Source organism: Copadichromis virginalis, linkage group LG1, assembly GCF_057382275.1.
Source record: "Copadichromis virginalis isolate Kocher_CV1m ecotype Utaka linkage group LG1, C_Virginalis_male_GT1.1, whole genome shotgun sequence".
NCBI classification, from domain to species: Eukaryota; Metazoa; Chordata; class Actinopteri; order Cichliformes; family Cichlidae; genus Copadichromis; species Copadichromis virginalis.
This window is the reverse complement of record NC_140618.1, coordinates 17,015,535-17,031,269: the sequence shown is the minus strand read 5'-3', so window position 1 is coordinate 17,031,269 and position 15,735 is coordinate 17,015,535. Positions and strand designations below refer to the sequence as shown.

The 15,735-nt window shown below is 41.0% G+C and overlaps 1 long non-coding RNA gene across 1 annotated transcript in view; it reads left to right on the top strand.

Annotated features, from left to right (window-relative positions):
• Positions 1-5,344: 5,344 nt before the first annotated feature.
• LOC146718553 (uncharacterized) overlaps positions 5,345-15,735 on the top strand; it is a 17,321-nt gene continuing 6,930 nt past the window's right edge. Inside the window, exon 1 of the long non-coding RNA XR_014919359.1 lies at positions 5,345-5,773. This is a non-coding gene — a long non-coding RNA (uncharacterized LOC146718553). The remainder of the gene's footprint in view (positions 5,774-15,735) is intronic.

Genomic DNA, 15,735 nt, shown 5'->3' with positions numbered 1-15,735 from the left:
TCTCCATCAATCCATCACTTCCTTTCTATCACCTTCCCTACACTGTCATGTCGCTCCCCTTAACATGGTGATGCGAGTGCGTGTGCGCGGCTGCCTGCGGTTTATTGATGGACACGAGGGAGGTACGGGGCTTACTGGGGCACCACCGCTGGGTTAGAGTGGATGGTGGTGGAGAGTGTGGAGTGGGGGGGCTGCCCCTGTCACTGTGGTGTGTCACCTCTGCAGCAGCGCTGTCACCAACAAATGGCGCTTTAGTGGAACCCTGTAAAGAGAGTCGTGCTGAGGTACTGTTTGAATCAGCTTGGGGCCAGTGGGGGACTGCCGGTTCTGTTTGATCAACATCAGCGGATGTTGGGAGGATGTCCACTGTCAGCCTAACTACAGATGACCATCCACAGTCAATAGAGACAGTGGGTATATTTTTTTTATCACTGTATATTTTTCAAGATTTAACAGAACACAATGTAAAAAAAAAGGGGGGGGGGGGGGGGAATCAAAGGTCAGTAATCTCATATATTATATACTGCATAGTCTTTCTCTGGCATTACAAAAATCCAGCATACATGAAACTGATACAATTTTAATTTCATTTCTGGGTGCAAAATATCTATTACTGTTAATTCAAAGTCAATTTTCAATTGACTTGAACTGAAAATTGACTCAATTCAAAAACTGAGTCAATTCAAAGTCAATTTTTAATTGACAATTTGCAGTGAGTTGGAGTAAGTGTGTTTAATTTTAGAACCATTGTTTTCCAAATGAGTGAACATACATGTCTTACCTCCACACCGAAGGTAAGTGGAGGCTTTAACAGATGGATTTGATAGGAGCTAACATAATTTTGCATGATGTGGATGAAACATACATGAAACACGACAATAAGCATTTGTGACTGGAGGCAAAAATGATTTTGTACATTTTTACTCCCCTAAACCTGTTTATGTTACACTTCATTCCTGCTGGGCACCAATGTTTCCTCACTGGATTTCAGTTTAAATGTAAAACACTTTATTTCCAAAACATATGCACATTTATATACTTCAGATCAATTGCTTTCGATGGCCAGGGAGTTTTAAACAGTCAAAACAACTCAAAGGAGACAAATCAAATCTAAATTATAATTATGTGAGCAGAAGTCGGATGTTCATTATATAATTATAATTATAACCAGTGTGCTGTCATTTTTTATGATAATTTCAAAGACTATTATTGTATATTGTATTTGGTATATTTAAATGACCATAATAGAGTATGATATGTATTCAGTAAATTGGGATTAAGGATGATGGAATGATCCCCATCAGATTACCCGTTTTGATAGTAGATACCCACATCAGATCTTTAAGATATCTCTGATCGCTATATTATATTGAGAGCGTTGTAATTACTTTTCTCCCTGCAGCGCTTGCTGCTGTGCCGAGCACCTCCTTGCACTGCCGAGGAGATACCCTTCTAAGAGAAGCTTTTGCTAATGGATAACAGTCAGCCTTACCACTATCATAGTGCCGCTGGCGGAATGTGGGCAAAATGGCAAGGCCCAACTAAACTGGTGTGACTGAAAACATTCTCAGATAGGGCACAATCCATCCATATACACACATATACATGCACAGCAACACACACACCCAGAGGCCAGGAGCTGACAGTAAATAAAACCACAGTCCCTCCTTAATTAGCTCTCTGCCTAAGGGTGAAAACACAGAGAGAAAGTGTGTCAGTCTCTCCCTGTGTTGGACGCTAAGCTGCCACTGTATTCCTCTGTCCATGTTTGCTAAGAAAAATGGCATTTCAGCACAATGATTTGGGTACAGATGTAATTGCACAGCCCTTTGTGTACAAAAATATCAAGCGATTGTTTTAAAGTTAGTTGTTCCTTACCTAATTTTTATCAATTCATTTTTAATGGTCTATTTTGGGACAATACAAATAGATAGTTAGACATTTACTCTAATTAATAGCAGTGAATTTGCATTAATAAAGTGAATGTAAATTTAGGTCATGAACGTCACGAGGCATGTGAGTGCAGTGATGCCTCACCCTTTTACTTGTATCCTCATTATAATTTAAAAAATTGTGCTCTCCTTTCAATAGCTGTCCATGAGTTACTGACCCTAACCCACATATTAAATAGGTGCTGTAAGCATGAAATTATTATTTTTGAACTGCATCTTATTTATTTTTCATTATTGCAACAGAATACGGAATATGATGTAAAGCCATGGAAATTTTTTTTTATATAATTTAAATCATCAGTGTAGTAATGGACAATTTTCCTGGTTTGAATGAAAGGCAGTCAGAAACTAGGATAACAGTGCACTACTGACCCCTGCTGGTGTTAGCTGGAAGAAACAGGTGTATGGGACAATCCAAAAATACACAACTATTGACTAAAATGACCTTTTGCTTTTTCACTATTTTCTCCAGCTCCATACCCACACTTGAAAAGGCATGTACTGAAAAATACATTACACACAATCCCTGACAAAATCTATCTATCTATCTATCTATCTATCTATCTATCTATCTATCTATCTATCTATCTATCTATCTATCTATCTATCTATCTATCTATCTATCTATCTATCTATCTATTATGCATGCATACATTTTTCGCACATGCTCTCTCAGCACAAAATAATGTATTTGGCAATTTCTCCTCTACCAAACAGGCTTGTGTGTTACACCTGACTTAACTTCTTTAAGGGCAGCGGATTTACACCTCGTTGGCCATCTGATGTCACTAAGCCAGCGGTCAGAGAGAGGAGGAGAGTGCTTGTAAGTAAGACCTCTGGGGGAGAGCAGCTTTAGGAGGTTAAGTAAATCTTGTAGTGGACAAAGGCCAAATCAGATGGGACACAGAGGGGGTTTGTTATGACTCACTTCATCATTCAGCAGCTGGAATAAAGGGATGAGGGGGGATGATACCTGCTTGAGAAGCACGAAACATATGTGCATTAGTATTTATCTCCTCCTCTGCCCACAGTTGAGCGTTGTCTAAATTCTTGCAGGACGAGGCCAGCAAGTGTATGAGATCAGACAAGCACAGGACGCACGTCACTAAGAGCGCATGGCAGTGGCCCTGGAGCCATGGCTAACTATGAGTGCACTATCATTCGCCACTGTAAGGAAAGACCCAATTAAGAACATTAATTATGCTTCCTTGGCACTAACTCTATCACTCTCTTTTTAGCCTGGAGAGCATTTAAGTCTAAGGCCTTGGCTGCATGCTCCCTCTCATGCTTTAATCCAATCTAGTAGACGAAGTTTGTCATGTTTGGCAGAACTGGACTTTCTGGGATAAGTTGGGATATCCAGATGGACAGAGTAGGAGAGTTGAGCTCATCCACAGGGTAAGGATGTGTAGTCGCACAGAAAATGCAGTGTGATCTCAAAGACTAATTCTGCAAGGTTCTCCTAATGCACTGTGAAAAACCTGTGAGGGAGGCAGATGCAACATGGTTCACGTCAGCATGCCTCACAGCTCTTTGCTGACACAGAAAATGCTAAACTGATACAAGCCTAACGTCAATTAGAATTTCTAAATACAGTAAAAGTGAATGTGTGCATTAATCCTCTGTGTACACTAATATTAATTATAGGGAGTGAAATGTGCTTCCCTTGTTCAAATCTATATACTGCCCGAAGCATGCTGTCTTAATATATAAAGTGTTTTATTTGTGAGGTTTCTTTTTACTTCAGACTTAGTTTCTCTGCCTTTGCTCACTAATTAGTAACATAATTAGAATTACTGACTGTCATACAAAGATTTCTTTTTTCAGCTACATGGTGATGGTTTTAGAAGGGTTTTTCTCAGCAAGTAACCAATTTCCATTGTGACAAAAAACATTAAAATTTTCATACAAATGTGTCTCTGTAAGAGAGGGAATGACAGTCCAATTAAGGACACAAGGTTGTTTGGTTTATGATTTGATTAAAACTGCTGCAAAAAAGAAAAAAAGATTTGATATGAAGGAGATCTGTTTTGAATATGAAATCCTTCATTAGAGCCTGGACGATAGAGATGATACAGCTCTACACTATGTTAGCTGATTTCATGTCCTTGTTCAGTTAGTGCTCTATGAAAAATGAATGATAATTGTGAACAGTGTCAGTCAGTAAGCGTTGCGTGTCTCAACCTGATGTTTAGTCTAATTTAGTTGTGAAAGTGGCTTCAGCATGAGCCCCTATTCTGGCCAGACTGGGACAATGTTTCGTTGATTTTATCCATCCAGTTTGTGTTTTACCTCAAATTTGGACACAAATAGTATTAACCTCCTAAGACCCGAACTCTTTGATATTTTTGTACATATTGGGGCCTGATGAATGTAAAAACAAAGAATTACTTTCTTTGTTTGTTTGGGGTTTTTTTTACCTGATTTTTTGTTTCTAAGAAAAATGAGAGCCACATATGAGGATATTCGTTTAAAATTTCAATAGACCAGTAGCAGTATAATGTCCTCGTAAGTGAATATCAGGCCCTTGTAGAGCAAAATGGAGTATTTTGGTCTAAATAACCCAAAATGTGATGTCCACATGTAGACGCCAGGTCCTAGGAGGTTAAAGAATAACAATGTGTCAAGCATTAAAAAAATCAGGATCAATAAGTACAAATGTGCTAGACATTAATGTCATAGTTTGTGCCTTCAAAGTATCCTGATGGTCATGGCAAGGTCACGTCTTTAGGACATACCGTGTTATTGTGCTGTTACAGTTTCAGCAGTAATCAAATATCAACATACACTCGGATATTATAAAGTTGATCCAAAAAGTTTATCCAAAACATGTACATGTTCAAGTTCAAACAGTTCTTCTGCTTGCCTTCAGGGCATGCAGAATTAAAGCATTTCATTTCAGAGGTCTGCATCTGCACTGAGCATTTCCGATATAACCACTGCTGGACGACACGGTACATGGATTTAAACTGTAACATTATCATAAGGAATGTGGTCCCTTAAACACCGCGGACTGAACAAGTTTGTCTTTTATGAATGAATGAATCTTCTGCTGCCCCGACCTGTAGTTCCGAACCAAACACAACTCTTGAGATGATCCTGCTCATAAAATATTCCCAGATTACCAGACCTCAGTTTTCATGGCCAACAGAACATTAACATGCTTATTGCTCTCGCCGATTATCCTCACTATGTACGGTACATTAGCGAACTGTACGATTGGCCAACCCCCTGCCTGTGCAATCAACAGAGAGCGTGAATGAATGATCAGCCATTAGCAGGTCGGGTGTGAACTGTGAAAATGGGCTCTCACACCAATGACTGCAGGAGGCCTTGATTTGCTTTAGCCTAGCTTAGCAACCTGCTAGCAAGGACCGAGCGGTTGTTAACACTGTGGCAGTGCGTGAGCTAGCGTTAGCCTGCCCAATGTAATGCAGTGGAATACGGACTAGTGTAGCGTGTTGAAGCCCAGTCTAGTGGAGTGCTGTGTGCAAGATCATAGTAAGACTCCTTGCTAGCATATGCTTGTGTTTAATGCAGCGACCTGCTTCTGCATGGTGAGTTTACACATACCCTGCAGTGAAGGTAGTGTGTGTGTGTGCGTGTAATATCAGTAATCAGTGTACCTCACACAGACAGAGTATAACTAGGCCCGGTGTGGTGAGAGTGGCTGAGACCAGCTCTCTGCCAGCCCAAGTTGACTGTTTCAGCCGCTTTGTGTGTGTTTGTGGTCATGGATACTAAGACTGGAGGCTCCACCTTCAGATGCCGTCTAGGCAGCCAAGGCCCCTCAAGGTCCAGGTAATAGGACCTTGGTCCAGGTAATAAGTGTCTTTGTTTGTGCTGTCTTCTCTTCATGTTGCATTTTATTTATTTATTTTAGAGAGTGGGGGGTCCTTCAATACCCCTGTGAGTTCTCTGTGTGTGTATGTGTGTGTCCTCCTGCCTGTGCAAATGTTAGTTTAATGCATTTATGACCTTTATGCAGTACACATGAGGAAAGCAAAGAGATGAACTCTGTTATCAGTGTTACAGGAATGCTGCAGAAAGGGTGCACGGAGCTTTGTGTGTGCCTGTGTTTGTGTGGCTCAAGCAGTGTTGGTCTGCTCTCTGTGGATCGGATGCTATTAGAGTTACCAGCATGAAGGCAGCAACATGTCCAGGGTCAAGAGAAGATTTCTGATGGACAGGAAAAAAAAAAGTGCCAAGTGATCCTTGGTTGCGTTTTGTTGAAGTAAATGTAAAAAAATAAAACACAAGGAAATAGAGAAGGGATTCACTTGTGAGGAAAGTAAAGCAAAATGGGTATTGTGTGAAATGTGACCTTTTGTTGTATCTAATTGAAATACAAAATGCTGGGAAAAGTAAGAAGGAACTTATTAAACCAGATTTTTAAAACTGTTTTATTCTTTTTAAACTGCTAGAGATAAAGGAGACGGTAGTTCAAACAAGCCAGAGCCAATGGCACATTAGTCACAATGAAGAAATCAAGACCGTTCTGATCATGTACAATTTTCCACTTTATCTTGTTTGACAGTGTTGAGAGGTGGGCGTGAGAGGGGTGAGAAAGCGTGATACTGTATTTCAGCATCATGCTTATTTGGTTTTTCCACCTTCACACCCCGGTCAAATTTCACGGCACAGAACCATAGCTGCATGACGGTTCATCGTAGTCCCTCGAATCAGTGGACCAGAGTGGACCCGAGGCCGCTGACTGAGCACACAGCTCGCTGGTATTAGCTCAGCGCGCTGGCGTCTGCAGTGTGCATGGTTAATTCGGCTGTTGTTGTCGCTTATGTGTGTCCCAGTGGAGCCAGGGCGCGTTGGTTCGCAAGCCTGGTTTTAGTTCCACTCACTAGTCTACATGCACACATGGAAACTGATGTGAGATCCCTCTGGGCTCTTCCATCACTTCATGTGTGAAAAACCTGAAACTCTTACCTAATACGGACTACATTAGTTTGGTATTTTGTATTTGATTGATGGCGACCATTGAGGCTCAGAATATATATACATATTTTGTTTTTGCTTTGTTTGTTTTTTTTCTTTGCACGAGCTTTCAGGTTTATTTCTGAGTTAAAATAATTGGCTCATCTATACTGCAGGCTAATACATTTCCCTCTACATCAACATATTTTGAGACGTAACTCAAATAATTGTAAATTATGCTTATCATTAAACTTTTAAATTATGTGTTTACATTGTATTTGTTTCAGGTGCAATAATAAAAATATGTATGTGTATTTATGGGGGCTGATGCAAGACAGTAAGCACGCATATAACCTTACTTTTCAAGGTCAAGCAGCTCTTTCTGTTTTCTATAATGATGACCTCTCTGTTCCCTGTCACTGAACAGCTCAAGGACCTCAGATCCAACTGTCATATTCACATCACAGCACTTACCCAGGCTACCCTGTCCATCACCAGAAACAAACATTTCATTATCATTCTAAATCACTGGCAGATCACTAATTCATCCCTCATGCACTCAGATTTAGGCATATTTTTGAATAATTCAGTGTTATTTGTTCATTCAGTGTTCTTCCTTACATTAACATCTCACTTTCTGCATCCGTACTGGCTCATCTTTGTGATGTGACCAGTGGCTGTGTGATAAGAAGGCTAAATAATGAGTAAGCTTTAAAACAAGTAATGGTTGAGCTTTACTATCAAACTCTCACACTGGGGATTTGTAGATTAGTGTTGCTTTTTGATTCCACACCCTCAACCCGTTGATGTGGCGTTGCATAGATGTTGTTGCCCTGATCATCATTCAGGCTTGGAGTCATAATAATGAGCAACAGGATGGGTGCAGCAAGAGACGGCGAGACAAATACTGGGTGCATGTGATGTTAAGTGTAAACTCTCTTAACTGGATTCACCTGATTTGCGCCTGTTCATGCCCCAGTGTGCTCAGGCATGCTAGCTGTTCAGCACCCAGGCTCATTATAAGGCCTAATTCAATTGACCTGGGGATGTAAACACATCTGTACGCAAATATAAGCGGGCCAATTTGGAGTGCCGCGACACTGAGCTGCAGTGATTTGTTGTACCGAGAGGATAATCAGCACAGAGCCTGAAAAGTAATAGTGAGGAGGCAGTAGCAATAAAGTAGTTACTGTCTGCTCAGGGACAAAAAAAAAAAGATGAAGGGGTGGTGGTGAGGGGTGGGGGCAGTGCAAGCTCAGCTAGTGTCCCATGCTTACTTGGGTGTAATGACCCATCAGTGGTGACATCTTGTTTCATCAACTTCTGCTTCCTTTCACTTGTCTATCTGGGCTGAGTCTCTCCTTATCTGCTGCCCTTCTCCCCTCCTGCCTACTGAAATCTGTCTTCCTCTCTCGTGTTTTCATTTTCTGTTGGCCTGTATCTACTTCTCCTCTCAGCTAGATGCAAAGGGTTACCCTGAACCACATAGTGGAGGACGTACAGTTTCAGAGCATCTTGTATTCTGTGAGAAGGATCAAAGACCCATTGATTTTTTTTTTTTTTTTTTTGAAATCGCTGCTGGCATACAATCATTTAGTCAGATTTTGCTAAATGAGCGGGTAATAAATTTGATTGTGTAATTGTTATACAGATCAATTTAGAGCAAATAGCTGTATTTGAAAGTGGAACAAGCTTGATTAAGTTATCACACAATTTTGATAATCCAGTAATCGTGTAATTCTTTTAAAGCAAAATAGCAAAAAAAAAATCCTCCTGTGACACTAAATTGAATATCATTTGTTTGGGTTTTCATCATATGAGATGCAAGATGCCATTGTGCACCTGTGGAACTGAAATGGATTGTGACAAAACAAGAAAATGATTGCCATAATGACCGGTAATTAAAGTAATAGCTTATCAATTATTTGAATTCTAATTATTGCATGGTTTTAATTTTTTGTATTTAGCAAGCTGGCTTGACCTTCGCTACATGTCGTACCCCTGCTGTCTCTCTCCATGTTTTCTGTCTGTATCTAATACACAATATAAATGCACACTTTTTTTATTTTTTAAATATCCTGGACAGACAGAAGTAAGATAGGTGAAGTAAGAGGAAGCAGTGTGAATCAAAAACAGTATAACGACATTGTAACTGTCTTTGTCAGATGTGTGTGTGTGTGTGTGTGTGTGTGTGTGTGTGTGTGTGTGTGTGTGTGTGTGTGTGTGTGCGCACATGTACGCTTGTGTGTGTGAATGTGTGTATGGGAAGAGGCACGGGGGCCGAGCTGACGAGGCCTCTCACTGGGATACTGGCAGGCCTTACTTGCCGCAGGCCCAGCTCTCAGCTCCACCTCTGACAGGCTTCATACTTATTGCTCAATGACATTCGATGTTTTCCTTCAGTTTGCTGTAAGATTGATTTCTCAGATATGTTTGAAATATCTCCAGAGCCCTAGAGCGTGGTGACTGGCACAGTGGCACAGAGAAAGAGAGAGAGACAGAGAGGTGGTGCAATCGGGGAGTAGAGGAGAGGATGGTGTGTTCGAGGCTAAGGATAAGTTGTAAGGAAGAAGAACAGTGTAGAATTCTCCAGTTTTGCATGAATGGGAGGACGTCTTTATGATGCTTTTAGCTTTTGAACTTTTTGCCATCTTTGAAAATTTAGCCAACTGAAATTTTACAACAAAACAGAGAAGCATGAGCTTGTTCATTCATTCAGTTCAGTTTTATTTTTATAGCTCCAAATCACAGAAACGGTTGCCTCAAGGCAAAGACAGTAAGGTAAAGACAATAATACAGTGAACACCCCAACAATCAGATGAGCCCCTGTGAACAAGCACTTGATGACAGCGGGAAGGAAGACCTCGGTTTTAACAGGAATAAACCTCCAGCAGAAACGGGCACAGTCAGGTCTTGGGGGTGAGGGGAGAAAGACAGGACAAAAGACACACTGTAGGAAAGAGATGAATAATAACCAATGATTAAAGTTTGTGTGTAACCAAATAGTACATTTGTAAATCTCATCTTATGTTCAGATAGATTGTTCAATTCACATTATTAAATGCCTGAAAAAAGGGGGTGGCCCAGTGGTTGAGTGTCTGGAGCGCATACCTCAGTAGCATTCTCTCAGCAGTGAGCTTTCGGTTTCAGTTTTTAACCCATTTTTCCTGCCTGTGTGCACTTCCAGTATCGAATGAATGCCTGAACAATCTTCCTCAAAATAATACCAGAAAACAGTAGAAATGGCTTAAAACATGGAATCCTAGAGCTGTGGTTGAGGCCACGATGTGAAGTTTCCTTGTAACAAAGAAAATGTATGTATTGCCTTTCATGACGTGAGTGTTTCCATAAAGTTACATGACTGTGAAAAAGGGTGATACTGCAGAAAAATCACAAAAAAACCCCATCGCTCTGTAGAGTTTAAAAGTCCTTTGTCTTTCCAAAGTCCAAAAGTTAAATATTTTCAGTGACATAAAACGCACAATAATAGTGGGTTCCAGAATGAATGTGAAGTTGGAATTTCCGAGTTCGAGTTTGGAATATGAATCTTGAACACCTCCTCAACTTGCATTTCCTACTCGGAAAGTTGGAACAGCCCCAGCAACCACGAGTTAACAATCCAAGATGGCGGCAGCAAACATAAACAGTAATGAAGCTGTAAAACTTGGAATCTGTGCTGCTGCTGCTGCTGCTGCTGTGTGTTTGTGACTCGCTAAATAAGCCGTACACCTTACTGCAGCAAATTCCAAGTTCCGAGGTATTTTGAATCTCTCCATGGAACCTGATACCTGACAGGCAATTAGTCCAAGATCTGGAGAGGCCTGACGGTCCCTTTAGCGTGGCCCCTGTTGTGGCATCGTACCTCTCTCTCTCTTCCAAGGTGTTTATCCTGTTTGCAGAGGGGCCTGTAATGAAATTTTCCCCTTTGTGAAAATGCATCCTCTGTGCATATTGCATTATGTCACATCTCATCAGTGAGCATTTGATCACATCTACTGCTTTGTTTTCTCTGGAAGAAGGTGGGGGGTGGGGGGGGCACAGATCAACTGTTTTAAACTCTTTAATGCAATTTAACAATGCCACATATTCTTTTCACGTTTCATTGGGGTCCTTTACGTGTGAAATTACAGAGCCTTGCCTAGCCTGACTGACACAGCGCAGCAGAGGCAGGGTCACACCGAAGCGCCAGATGTGGGAGGGAGAGCGAAATTAATTGCTACACATTGTTCAGTGGGTGTATGTGCACCTTTAGTGAATTAACCGCTCTCTGGGTGTGACTGTTTGAATAAGGGGAATTGGGTACGAGGCCTCTCGCTCACAGCTGAAGCCAACGCTAGGCGCTGCATCCAGTTTGCTTATCTGCCCCCTAAATTCACATGCTTAACTTGTCGTTTGTTAGTGCGTGAAGTAGGAAAATATTTCTATGAACAACTCGTTGCTTAGTTGTTGTTCTCAATTTCTTTGTGTTGCTCTAGCAGTTCATATCTAAAGTACATGTATGTCAAATGTATATTTTAAATCTGCTTTAACATATTTTTAAAGACAAGGAAAATGGCATTTAAATGCAATTTGAATATTCTAGATACTCTGAATCTAAGAAAGAGCCACTTAATTCGCGTGACATATTCAGACAGACAGTTTTAATTGTGATGACCTGAAAGCTGTGCATTAGGTAAAAATGGCAAACCAATTAGAGAGAGTGTCAGCATGGGCCCAATAATGTGAATCTTAATGTTGTCTCTACTGACTTGCATTGCTATTAGGTTAGACAATGAGATTGAGAGCACAGATAATGCACATTAATGACAGTTGGATGGCAGACATGAGGAGCATATGGTGCTCTCCTATGGCCATTTACAAAGTTCATACCATGCTTTCACCCATCTGGAGTATGGCAAGAAAGTCAAGTTTATATTTAAGATTTTGTGGTTTCTATAATTCAAAGAATAAAGCTTAAAATATATTTGATCTTGATTTATTTTGCTGCATTGATACCCGATTTTGTGGCAGCCATAAGATCTACAGAAAGGCAGTGCATCATCATGTTCCTCTGAGGTCTTACCATCTACACAGCAGATACAAGCCCTAACCCATGCTGCCAGCTTCATCCCTATCAGAGGAACTAACAGTGCCCACTGTAATCACGGGCCTGGCATAGTCTCCAGCATGGAGAGTTTCTCGTGGACCATCCCTTCAGAATAGGTCCTTCCACCTGGACCCCCCCCCCCCCCCCCCCCCCAAAACCCCCTGTCTCTCTATTTTTCTGGGCAATAGGAGGGTGGAAGGTTTGGGGATTTGATGGGGAGATGGTGGGTGAGGGAGGGATTGGGGAGGTAGTGGAGGTGGCGGGGGCACTCTGCTTCCCCTGGGGCTGCCTGCTGGAGCGAGGTGACCCAGCTTGTCGCTCGGTGACCTGTGAGAGGGACATTATGAAGTGTGAGTGGCTGTCACCCTAACCGCTTGTGACAGCACGGCTCCCGGCACAGCTGTGCCAGCCAGAGACCCAGGGCCCATGGAGAAAGGGGGTGGGAGAGAGGACGCTTTGGAAAAGGTGCGGACTTGGGGCGGGGTGTTCAGAGGGTGTCTGTGGTGGGGCAGGAGGTTGGGAGTAGAAGGAGAAAGAAGGTGAGGGTATCAAGGCTCCGTCTCTCATACTGGTGTAATGACTTCATCCCACTGATTTCGCTACTTAACGGATAGCCCTGCAGGTCTTTCATGTCAAAGCCAGTAGATTTGGGCTTTGAGCTACACTACATTATAGCATAGTGACGAAAGTCATAAGACCAGATGTTGTCCTTTAAGCGACCAGGGTTACATTTGTTCTAAGCCCAACTCTCAAAAACAAGGCGTTCTTTATTAGCGTTCCTATTATTTTCGCAGTTTACACAAAGAGCTTACATTTTATTGTCTCTATTGTCATTTTCAGTGAATGATTTACTCAGCAAATGTTTTGCCCCATCAACTTCCCTCAGGATGGCACAGAAGCACAGAAAGCAAACAACAAGAGAAAATGTTTGTTTTTTTTATTGTTGTTGTTCTTGTTCTGGCGCTTTCGTCTAAGCTGCTCTTCTTAATGATAGGTTGCAGGACCTTGAAAGGGTTTGTTCAGTGTAGTCCACTGCAAATCTCGAGTAGAAAGGTCAGAGACCTTTGACATGCCTGTGCTGTTATTTACCATCCAGTTAAACTCATTAGTTTGTGACTTGACTCGGGGAACAAAGGTGTTGCCACCCAAGTCCCAGTCAGGATCATTAAGCTTTACTTCTTTTGATGGAGTAATTGGGCACGTTGAAAGATAAAGCAATGGAACTATACATAAGTTTGATTTCTAAGGTAATGCTTAATATATTCTCAGCACATTTTTTTTTTTTTTTTTTTTGCAATACATCACAGGTGAGTACAGTTCACAAATAACCAACGAGTATTTCACACTATAAAATGCAGATAATATGTATGTGCAGCTTTTGAAAGTGTTCTGCCTCCCAGGAATATTATCTCATGCCATATGGAAAAGTCCCAAAGCCTAGTGTCAGTGTCTGACAGTTGTAGACAGCAATAACCCTACTTCCTTGTGGCTGAGCACGCAATGTGATTTCCCTCAGCAGGTCTCTAATTTCCCTAATCACTGTACAATGCAAATAGTCTCATTTACACATGGATGAGCAAACCAAGAAACACAGAGCCTCATTGATCTTAAGGTGTTCACAGGAACCAAATGAACTCGTATGTCTTATTTTATTTTCATGTGTATATCTTGAACGTGCCAGCATAGAATAGACACATACTTTTTGTTTATAGCTACAATTTGGATATCTTTGCCAACCTTAGTTTATGTCATCTGTTACCGAGAAGACTCATTTGTCGCACCTCACTGCAGGCTGCAAACAAAAAAGATGATATGAAATTGTTCTAATTGAGTAATAGTGCTGGGAAAGAGTCATTATCTCACAGAAACACAGCGTCTAGATTAAAATATCCCAAGTGAAGCTCACTTAACCAGTCAGCTTAGTTAACTACAGTGGCTAAAGTTAAAAAAAATAAAAAGAATAAAGATTTTGGTAAAAAAAAGTTTATTGCTTTTGTTTTTTCTAAAGAACAAAGAGCCTATAAAGAAAGCCATACAAGGCAATACAGCCATGAGATATGATTGTGAAATATCTTGGCAAGTTTTATATAATTTTTTTTCTTCACCTTGTAGAATAAATTGTAACCTTAGTAAATTCAAGCAAATACTATACATCTCTCGGGCAGCTGGTCCAAAGTGAATGTATGCACTATTGTGTTGAGGAAAAACCTTGTTAATTCATAGTTAATTTTATTTTAGTTATGTACTATTACCAAACAATGAAATAGTAGTTAACATTTATTAATTGATTTGTAGAAAATGTCTGTTTGAAAAGTTGACACTAATATTTATAGATGTCTCGAAATGGTAATTAAGTGTGGTATAATTTGATAAAATAAAACATTTAAAAATCACATAATCAAGGAACAAATTATATTGTAAATTCATTTGACTGTTCTGACATAATAACCTGGACACCCCAACAAAATGACTGCAGAACCACAGACTGTAATACAGCGTCCAAGTCCCGTATGCAAATATCAAATGCATCTAAATGATATGTCATTAAAAGAACCAGAAAGGTTACAAACTGTTAGATGGTTAATGCTGACACATCTGATTTTCTCAGAATCCACCTTTTGACATTGGGCAAGAAAAAGTGGAAGTAAATGCTACTTTTCAGGTATAAAATTCAAATTGGTGTTCAGAATGTATATAAGTGGTTTACATTAAACTATCAGACTTTTGAAGTGAATCCCACCTCACACACATGTCACAAGACAAACACAAAAGGTCATCTTATGCCTATAATGACAACCCATTTTCATCATAATGTCATTGTTTAATAGTGAAATATTTACTTGCTTTGTATTCAGTCTTCTTTTAACTTTCTATGACTATGCTGTATCCCTCTATCCCCGCTCTGTATCTAAACCTTTCCCCTTTACTCCACACCTCTCTCTCTCTGCATCCCTCTGTCACAGCTGACCTGTGTCCTCTCTCTGCAGGGCCTCTCCTGGTAGCGCCCAGCTGGCGCGCTGGGCAGAGGCAGGAGGTAGTGCCAGCTCTACTGGTGCAGAAAGGGGCACACCAGGCAGACAGGCCCAGTGTCAGCAGCAGCAGCAGCATGCTATCCCCCTGGCTGCCATGTTCACAACACACACATATGCCCACATATATCTATATATTGCCGTAGCCTGAATGCATGCACACACCAGCATCAGTGGACCAATGCCAAATGGGTTTGGTCTGACTGGGACCTAGTTAACTGGGACAAAACATTTGTTTACACACTAGACTAGTGAAAACAGGCACAGAGACACATTGAACCACGCACACATTCACATGGGAGGGCATGCAGAGACAATGCTGCATAAAGGAAAACCAGCACTGTCTTTTCCAAACTCCTTAATGATTAGTTTGACAGATCTTCAAGTCAGCCTGTGGCCCGTTGTCCCTGAAGGAGTGTGAGTTATACGGTGCAAGTAATAGAACACATATTGAACTGTGTGCATGTTATTGACTTGTAGAAGTCTTCAGGGTCAGCACTAGAAGCTGGTTGTAATTAAGAAGATGGGGACTTGGCCTCCTGCCTGTAGTTACCCCTGCAAGACTTCAGCCCAGGGTTTGCCTATGCTCTTACTATTGATTTAACTTGACCTTCTTCTGCCAGCAAGTGTATTAACCCAAGTAAAACCTTACAGCCCTGAGATCAGATCTGCAGTAATTACGATCAACAGGGAGAGGAGGAAAACATATTGCACCTCGACGTACATCATTTTGAAACTT